The 10,468-nt window shown below is 38.0% G+C and overlaps 1 protein-coding gene across 3 annotated transcripts in view; it reads right to left on the bottom strand.

Annotated features, from left to right (window-relative positions):
- The window catches only part of LOC115429962 (flocculation protein FLO11), an 83,629-nt gene extending 74,989 nt beyond the window's left edge, over positions 1 to 8,640 (bottom strand). The window contains exon 1 of one of the 3 annotated variants that reach the window (XM_030149809.1): positions 8,158 to 8,640. The gene's annotated coding sequence lies outside the window, so the exon portion shown is untranslated. Of the gene's footprint in view, positions 1 to 8,009 lie in introns of all 3 variants that reach the window. The other 2 variants (XM_030149807.1, XM_030149808.1) reach the window with 2 other exon arrangements.
- Between the last annotated feature and the right edge of the window lie 1,828 nt (positions 8,641 to 10,468).

The following is a 10,468-nucleotide window of genomic DNA, read 5'->3' on the forward strand; positions in this document are numbered from 1 at the left end:
CATATGGATGTTCTTGGTGTCTATGGACATTTAGAGACCTCACAGAATCTATTCCCATTGTTTAAAATATTGTATCTATTACTCTGCCTGAGTAAACTATAACAAACTAAAAGAGAAATTGAAATTTTTTATCCTCGCCTGTTTTTTTTGGCTGGATTGACGATGATATGCATAAATGAATTGTTCGTGTCGGAGACGTTTAATAGCGTATATTTCACCCCACAAAGATTAAAAATCATGTTTGAACATTAAAGTTTGCACTAAAATACACGTTCGATGTACTTTTATTAACATTAGGGTCTAAACTTTGAGCAAAAGTTGAAAAAAACATCCATTGTCCTGATTTATTATATTTTTATAGTAGATGAATGTTAATATAATTTTTTCAGCCTGCGGGCGGGCTGATAGAGCTAAAGGGGTTAAAAAGGCTATTTATTTATTTATTTTTACAATTTTTTCCTGGAAGAATTGAGTTACACCAGAAATATGCACAAATACTAAACACATTTTTATTTGATCCCAACAGGATCAAAGACACTCATCTCTGGCGACCTATATCTGTTTGCAAACGTGTTGCAGTCGGGCTGTACTGGCATTTCAATGATGTAAAGGTCGGATAAATGCGACCTGGCTGTTCAGACTGATGTGGCATTGCAAAATATTCGATATGTATCCGATTTAGGACCACATATGAAAGTGGTCTGGGTCGGATTATTGCTGTTCAAACTGTCTTTAACAGATCAGATACAGGTCACATATAGGCAAAAAAATTGGATTTGGGCCACATTTACCTGTAGTCTGAACGTAGCCTAATTCAGCCAAACCAATACTAGACAACAGTGGGTTTGCTAACGTCTAGGGCTGTATATTGGCAAGAATCTGGCGATATGATACAAATCACAATACTAGGATCACGATACAATATATCACGATATATCATGATACTGTTAAAAAGGCGATTTTTTGTTTGTTTCTTTTTTTTTAAATGATTATTTCCTGGAAGAATTGAATTACACGTGGAATCTGCACAAATACTAAACACAGTTTTATTTGATCCCAACAGGATCTAATGCTGTATCACAAAATCTTCCTGTGTTCAAACTTAAATTTTGTTTTAGTTCAGAACTAAGATCATATTATTTTTGTGCAATCCCAACAAAGGAACTCACATCTGCCTCTCAGACAGTAAAAAGTGCTTTTAGGATGATTCAAATAACCATTATTTATTAAAACAGTGTTTAATTATATTAAATAAGATAAAAACAATAAAGAAAACCAAAAAACAAAAATGAACCTCCACAATATCTGCATCTGAATAAATACCTAAAAATATATAAAATATCAATACAATATCGTGAAATGAAATATAGTGATAGATTGCAGAACTGATATTTTCTAACAGCCCTAGTAGTAGTAGTTTTATTTCGAGCACATGGAATCATCAGATAACAAAGAATCATACAACATGGTCAAAAAAATAAATAAAATTTTTCTGCGCTCGAAAAGGAGTGGGCAGAAGTATAATTTATAGTCTCCACCAACTTTTTACAAACTAATAATCAAACTAGATCCACTTCTTTTGCTTTGTTAACACACATTTTCCTCTGTATGTTTTTACAATAACACAAAACATCCATACAAACCATTCACATACACTTTTTTAGTCATCTCACACACAATCACATTTGCATAATCAACCGTTTTTAATATAGACGGTAACATTTATATGCACTTTAAATATTTACTAGAAATACAATGATCAATAAATGTGATAATATCTTCTTATCATGATAACCAATTAACTACAATAATATCTTATTTTATGCGCACTTCTATAATGTTCTATATTTTGTTATTATAGTGGATTTATCCATCCTTTTAAATGCACAAACTGAAGAAGACATTTTGAAGTTTTGCTCCAGATTATTCCACAGATGAACCCCTCTGACAGACATACACTTTCATGACCTTTAAGTGTTTTCGCAATGCTTCCTTTTTTTATTATTAAATACTTAAAACCCGGGACAGAATTAGGGCAAAATTTATTAGTAAAGAGAAAATACTTTATTATCAAAATATGTTTTTTTCAGAAACGATAGAACAGGAACAAAACATTTTTCCCCATACATTGTCATTTGTGGAATTTAAAAAAAAAAATTTAATTAACAAAGTGCACAAAATGATCACCGGAAAACAAATTAAAATAAATAATTTTTTTCAGGTCGTGTTCAGAAACTGCAATAAAAAAATTAAATGAAAATTATCTGTACCTTATCGCCTTTTTACAAATTATTCAGCTTGTTGTTGTCTCATTTGCAGAGCCAAATCACACCGATATCGCAAATTATTTATCCCATCTGCCATTAAGTTTTTAAATACCCTGTAGATGAGCCTGTTGGAACAATGCACCGTTAACCATGATGGCTTATTTATTTATTTATTTATTTATTTATTTATTTACTGTATTTATTGTATTTATTGTACTATGTGAGATTGTTTTGGTGATATGTGAGATATGTACACTTCTGTAGCAAATTACATTGCCCTTTGGAGACATTAAAGATTTTTCGATTCAATTCAATTCAATTTTCAGCCTGAAAATATAACTACATGGCATACCACAGTGGTTCCAACCTTTTTTGACTCGTGACCCCATTTTAAGATCACAAATTTCTGGCAACCTCAGACATTTGAAACAGAGACATTTTTTTTTTTTGCTAAAATTGATTTGTTTTTGATCATGTAATCATTTGCTATACCATGTTGCAAATAAACACTAATTTTAGATGACATTTAGTCTATATAATGTATATTATTATGGACGAAGGCAGTAAATCCAGGTGTAGATTACTGCACAAATAGAGAATTGGATTTTCCTTGGTCAGGATATGTACAGTCAGTCCAGCTTGGATTTACAAGGCTGACAATTAATACTGAACAAACAAGAACTCAAACTATGAATTATGAAAGAGCTGCAGCATCTGAAACTGACCACAATGAACATGTGACACATAAACAGAACCACAGTGCTGCAGTTTCACACTCACAGTTTGTCATGTCTGTTACGGATTGGGATTGTCTCTCTCAACTCACCATATATTTTTTATTTGTAAGTTTGTTTTTTTCTCATTTTTATCGATTACTAGAAATTTCAGGCAACCCCATTGAATTCCAGGCGACCCCATGTGTGGTCCCGACCCCAAGGTTGAAAAACACTGGGTTAAATACATCAAAAATAATCTCACTGTGTAATTTTGTCCAGCACTTCTCCAACATTTCTGTACAAACTGTGTTCATTCTGATGTAAAGTATAAAGTGTCACAGTGGTCTGTCTAATTATGTTTTAATGGAAGCTTCTGGGCAAAACAGTTTTTTGGTTAAAAAAAAATCTGACCCGACCCCAAGGTTGAGAAAACACTGGCGTACCATAATGCGTACAAGAGAAAAACTGAAACTCAAGTATCGATCTCACCACGCTAGTATCGATCTGATACCAATACTGACTTGGCATCAATACTATCGATATTCGGATCCACCCACCCCCCCCCCACTACCAAAGACATCTCGTATTAAAGATCAACTAGTTGCCTGTACTGTGCATGAGTATTTTCCCAAGTGAGCAACGTGAGCGTCTCAGCCCAATAATGTCTCAAACAGGGAGATGTTACGTTTTATTTGGCGTAATAAAACCAGCGAGCGCATTATAAAAAATGCAAATGTGAGCTCATAACGGACTCACAACGTGGGTCACAAACAGGCATAGAAATTTAAAAATAAATAAATAAATAAATAAAAGAAGTCATTGAAATAAGCACAGAAAACGAGAGAGAGATGGGAACGGTGCCACGACACTTGTGTTGTAGCTGATGATGATTTAGTTCTATGACTGATGAAATCTTAAGCCCAATCATGCTTAACGGCAAATTAAATTACACAAACAAACACAAATTAAATTAAAATTCATTACATATTCGAGGTAACACAGTGAACACAAGCATTGTTATTCTGGTCAGACACTTGTGTAATAGCAAGCAAGATGTAAAATGCTGCTTTGTTTTGTTTATGACTTTGTTCTGGCATTTGATTTGGCCAGTTACAGTCGGTCATCACTGCAAGCTATATTTCACTGGGCTGCACAGGCTGGAGTATAAGTTTTAAATGATTACATCTACCGACAGACAGATTAAACAAATAGGAAGTTAAAAATGTCTTCTTTTTTTTTTTCCCTTGACATTAAAGTTGAGGTATGTATTGAATTTTTAATCACCAAAGCAAATGTGGACGGGTCATGAGATGCACTGCACTAAAAGCACATGAATCACAAAACTATGCAAACAACGTACAGTCACATCAAACAATGCACTTGATTCTAATATATCTGTGAGGACAGAATATAGTCAGGGAAAATAATAATAATAATTATAATACACTGTATTTATTATTTGTTAAAGTCTGGGCATTCTGTGCTGGTTTGTTTTGGTTTATAATTCGTCAGATGAGTCTCTGATTATCCAGCAGACATATCATCCCTGCCCTGAGGCTACACTTCAAAAGCAATGCTGCTTCTATGCACATGGTATCACTGAAAGCTAAAAAAAAAAAAAAAAAAAAAGGTAAAAATTCTGCCTCATTGTGCACAGCGAAGCAGATGAAACATTCAATGCTCGATACATTTAATGCAGTGTTTTTCAACCTTGGGGTCGGGACCCCACGTGGGGTCACCTGGAATTCAAATGGGGTCGCCTGAAAATTCTAGTAATTGATAAAAAAAAAACAAAAAAAACAAAAACATACTAATAAAAATTATATGGTGACTTGAGAGAGACAATCCCAATACATAAAAGACATGACAAACTCTGAAACTGCAGCACTGTGGTTCTGTTTATCTGTCAAATGTTCATTGTGGTCAATCAGTAGTCAGTAGTCAATCAATCAATAGTATCAATAGTATCGATGACAAGTTGGTGTTGGTATCAGATCGATACTAACATGCTGAGATCAATATTTTAGTTTCAGTTTTTCTCTTGTACGCATTATGGTACGCCAGTGTTTTTCAACCTTGGGGTCGGGTCAGATTTTTTTTTAACCAAAAAACTGTTTTGCCCAGAAGCTTCCATTAAAACATAATTAGACAGACCACTGTGACACTTTATACTTTACATCAGAATAAACACAGTTTGTACAGAAATGTTGGAGAAGTGCTGGACAAAATTACACAGTGAGATTATTTTTGATGTATTTAACCCAATGTTTTTCAACCTTGGGGTCGGGACCCCACATAGGGTCGCCTGGAATTCAAATGGGGTTGCCTGAAATTTCTAGTAATCGATAGAAATTAGAAAAACCAAACTTACAAATAAAAAATATATGGTGAGTTGAGAGAGACAATCCCAATCCATAACAGACATGACAAACTGTGAGTGTGAAACTGCAGCACTGTGGTTCTGTTTATGTGTCACATGTTCATTGTGGTCAGTTTCAGATGCTGCAGCTCTTTCATAATTCATAGTTTGAGTTCTTGTTTGTTCAGTATTAATTGTCCTCCTTGTAAATCCAAGCTGGACTGACTGTACATATCCTGACCAAGAAAAATAAAATTCTCTCTTTGTGCAGTAATCTACACCTGAATTTACTGCCTCCGTCCATAATAATATACATTATATAGACTAAATGTCCACTAAACTGAATGTTTATTTGCAACACAGTATAGTAAACTATTACATGATCAAAAACAAATTAATTTTAGCAAAAAAAGTCTTCATTTTGAATGTCTGGGCTCGCCAGAAATTTGTGATTTTCTAATGGGGTCATGAGCGAAAAAAGGTTGGGAACCACTGATTTAATGTTTGAATAGTTCAGGAATATTCATAGTCGTAGCACAGATTTCCAAATGTATTAAATGTGTCAGTATTTGTAGTTTTGTCGTGAATCGTTCAGCTCAGAGTGCCAACGTATTCTTTTGCAAATGTTCTGCGCTCACACACACTGATAAATATTAGCTTGCAGAGTGACTGGCCAGCTCACTGCTAAAGAGGACAGCGCAGCCACCCCACTGTTCCAGTTTCCTTGAAGGATGGCCGGATTACTTCGAACTTTTTGAGAGTGAGTGTCAGAAATGATTTGTTCCATCTGTCCTCCTCTGACAAAAATCCTCTCCTCTAATATGAAATCCCTATATATAGGCCAATGGATTGTGATGAGGCATACTTAACCAACTGTGAGCAATTTGAGGATGTTTGGGTTTCTCTGAAAGAAAGCCAGAGTAAACAATGTTCTCTCTCTTTTCATTCTGCTGCCTAATTGTCTTGTTCTCTGGCTGGTTAGTCCTTTTATGTCCTGGCTTCTGTGTCTCTCTTCTTCACTCTACCATGGGATTCAATGTGCGCTTCAATGTTTCAAAGGTCTCTGGAAATTATCAGAATAATAAAACCCTAACAGGTGGAAAAATTGACATGCCCGGTCCACAGCAGCACACTATGTACACACACACACACACACACACACACACACACACACACACACACACACACATATACACAGCTAAGTCCACTCCCTGGGAGTTAGTCTCTCCTGCGCCGTCGTGCTGCAGTGTCCCTGTCCAAACTAATGTCCCCAGAGTACATCATAGTGTGTTACCTATAAAGCCTAAGTCGCTGTCAGCCCCAAGAAAACACCTGGCCAGCAGAACACGGAAAAAGTCCAAGAAGACCGGAGTATGTTTCAAGTAGTCGAGACAGATTTATAACCAATGTGAGAAAAGGATTAAGTTGTAGATAGAAAAGAGGAAGCAGACAGATTGAGATAGCTGACCCCTTAAAAACACACTGATAAGATAAGATAAAAAGGCAAAGACACTGTAGAGCTGAGTGAGTGAGAGAGAGAGAGTAGTGTGATGACAGAGAAGATTAACAGCACAGCGTTTCTTCACACATCAAATGTGTGTGTGTGCACCTGTGCATGTGTGTGTGTGTGTATGTGTGTATGTGTGTGCATGTCTGTATGTGTGTGTGTATGTGATGGTGGATGCATGCAAGTAAGTGAGAGTGTGTACAATTACATTTGCATGCATTTCTGCCATGGCAGCATTAGTGTGTATGGAATGAATTAATTAAGAAACACAAAAAAACATAAATCATTAGTACCCCATAATTTGTTGGCATAATGTTCGAACACATGGATGTCTTTAAAAAGGATTTAAGACTTTCTTTAATGACTCTGCAAAATGACTTATGTTTGCAGAACATGAGCATGCATTGGACCGTGCATATGCACACAGATCCATACAAATGGAATTCCCTCACTCAGTGCCTCCTCCTCCTCAAACTTTCAGTGTATGCCCCCCACCGCACATACACACACACACACACGGTCTTGCTCATGACAAATATGCAATGAAAGCACGCTGCTGGAATCTGCAAAGCTACATCACTGACAGACCAATCTAAGCTCCTCACTCTTTAAAGCTTCTCATAAAGCTGCACAATCTCACAAAATAACTCCCACACCTGCAGTAAAGCAAATCCAAGCATCCAAACACACACACACACACGCACAATCCCATTTCACTTGATTTCACACACACTCATACACACACACACACACACACACACACACACACACAGGCTTACTGTGAGCACATGCACCCCCCCCCCCCCCCCCCCCATTGTACAAATACATACGCGTGCACACACAAACACCTTCAAACCACACAAACAAAATGTATGCATGCACGTGTGTGTGCACGCATGCAAGGACAAATAACAGTGGCTTTCTTGCCATCCTCCCATCAAGCAGGATAATAAAATAAACAAACCAGTCAGAGGATACTGCATGCATACATAACCTGCACAAAAATACTAATACTAATACTTGTTTGCAGGATGCTTTTCAACCTGCCTTCAGCTCTGATCTCTCTCACTTGGTTATCTCTATGGTGATACTCAGAGAAATCGGATGGGTACTATTGCTATACTATCTTCCATCAGTACACAGAACTGAGTCACACATACCACATCCTTCTCCTCCTGTTTCCCTCAGTGTAGCCTCTTTCTCCCATAAAACACTCTCTCCTCTCCTCTGCTCTGCTCAGCTATTCCTTCATGTCTCTTCTTCCCATTCTTCCATCCCTCTGGCGTTCATGTTTGCTTTTATTCTCACCTCTCTTGTCACTGCTGCTCGGTGAGCTTCACGCCGCTCTCTTTCCTCTTTGCATAGTCCATCTGCTCCTCCGTGTCTCTCTCTCTCTCTCTCTCTCTCTCTCTCTCTCTCTCCCTCTCTCTCTCTCTCTCTCTCTGTTTCTGTCTTTCCTCTTCTCCCCCCCACCTCTTCTCCTTTTCCTTTCTGGTTATGTCTTGTTCTATCCTGCCCTCTTCTTCTTCGTCCGTGGATTCATGCCTTCACGTGGGAAACCTTTTTAAACCATCCCTCGGAGCTCTGAGCTCTGCTGTGCCTACCTAGTTGTCTGAGCGTTTGTGCTGTGACTGGAAGTGAATGGACAGGAGGGGGAGCAAGAAGGCAGAGAGCGAGCAAACAGGCAGTTATCCTCTCTGATGCTCCTCGCAGCTCGCCTCTCTGCCTTGTTCTTTTTCCTTTATCCCCCCTTTTCCTCTGCATCTCTCCATCATGACCTCCTCCCCTCTTTCTGTGTCACCATGCAAAACCTCATATCTTTGTAAGTAAAGGGGTTGGAGGAGGTGTGTGTGTGTGTGTGTGTGTGGGGGGGGGGGTTTGGAGTGTGAGAAGCGAAAAGGAGGTGGAGCTAAAGACTGTCTAATTAAAAAGCAGAGTATGTACAGCTGCAGAGAGCAAAGAGGGAGGCAGCAAAGAGGAGGAGAGAGGGGAGAAAAGTGGTCCAGGGGGAGGAGTCAAGGGACAAGGAAGGAGGAGGAGGGGGTGAGGTTGGGGGGTGGGATGGGGGGGCAGCTAGTAGTGTGTGAGGTGTGGAAATGGAAGGAACTGACAGGACACCAAGGTCAGCTGGAGAGGAATGCAGAAAGATCATACAAAAAAAAAGCAGGAGGAAGAAAGGGGAAGAGAAGGAGGGAGAAGGAGATAGGAACAGACAGGTGGAATTATTCTACAGATATCTCCCATATGAGCAGGGGCAGAGCCGGGGAACCGTGACCAGAAGCATAATAGAGATACATGGACAATGGACCTCTGAAGCAGAGGCACATCCACAGTCGGCGAAGGTTAAACTGCTTCAGCATTTTCAGACCCTGTTTTATTTTATTATTTGCATGCGTACACACCAGCTCTTACTCTTTTTGTACAGTTGGGATAAGTAGAACAAAATTATCCCCTTTTCTCCCCCTTTTTCTATTATTGTAAATGGACCCCATCATCACTGGCCCGGTTCTTGTCACCTGAGGCTGTTTGGTAAAAATGACTCCACAGCACAGATAGAGAGATAAAGTCGACACCTAAACGCCTTAAGGGCTGAGACATCTCATCTCACTTTATCAGCACTAATCACTTATCGTGTCCAATCTTCTTCCTCTCTATCAGACTTGCATTAACATTCCAGTAAATCTTTTTTTTTTTTTTTATCTCTCTGATGTTCTACTTTTACACTTTCAGACCCCAGTTTTGATAATCATCATTGGAATGCATTTGAAATACAATTTCATGGAAAGAGTGCAATTATTCCCACTGCATTTACATTCAAAGGCATTGAATAGACCAGCCTTTAGCTCCAGTACTGATAGATGACAGCGAGAGTGAATTGAGGACACATGAAAAAATGAACAGAATATCAATATTTTTAATTATTAAATATTGTTTAATCTTACATACAGTTTACCTGCATATATGTACATGCGTGTACATATTTTATTTGTAAATCTACAGCTGTGAGTTGGGTTGAGGGAGTCTTTGTGCACTGTTAGTTTTAAAAATGTGACATTTTTAGTAAGCTGGCTGATCACTATTGTAATTACCTGGATGAACACTGGTTCATTGTTGAGAAATATTTTACCTCAAAGGACACATTTACTGGCTGTTAGAGGGTTTGTTAGCAAATGGAGTTTGCTCAGCTTCCATAAATAACATACAATATTCTTCTTATGAGGAATTGTTTTTCTGACTGTAGTAATATTAGTAACAAAACCATAAAAAACAGCTGTCCAACTCCTCTACACTGCCAAATGTTTTAACCCATAAAGACCCAGTGCTACTTTTAGGGCAGTTCCCAGAGCATTTGATGATTACAGATTTGTTTTTGTTTCTTGCGGTGAATTTTTTCATTTGCACCACATTCCTCCATTTAGACTTGTGTTTGAGTTTGTGAATTTGCATCGTTTCTGTACTTGCAGCTGTTTTCTCTTAACTAAGACGCATTGGGCCGTTGCAATGTGTTTGGCCCTTCCTTGTCGGCCACCGTACGGGTCTCCTCAATTACATTCCAAAACTAGAAAAACCTTTGAATTGACTCTGAGAACTTGGGAAAATATTGTGATACATACTACCA

The sequence above is a fragment of the Sphaeramia orbicularis genome, chromosome 12 (assembly GCF_902148855.1).
Source record: "Sphaeramia orbicularis chromosome 12, fSphaOr1.1, whole genome shotgun sequence".
NCBI lineage: Eukaryota > Metazoa > Chordata > Actinopteri > Kurtiformes > Apogonidae > Sphaeramia > Sphaeramia orbicularis.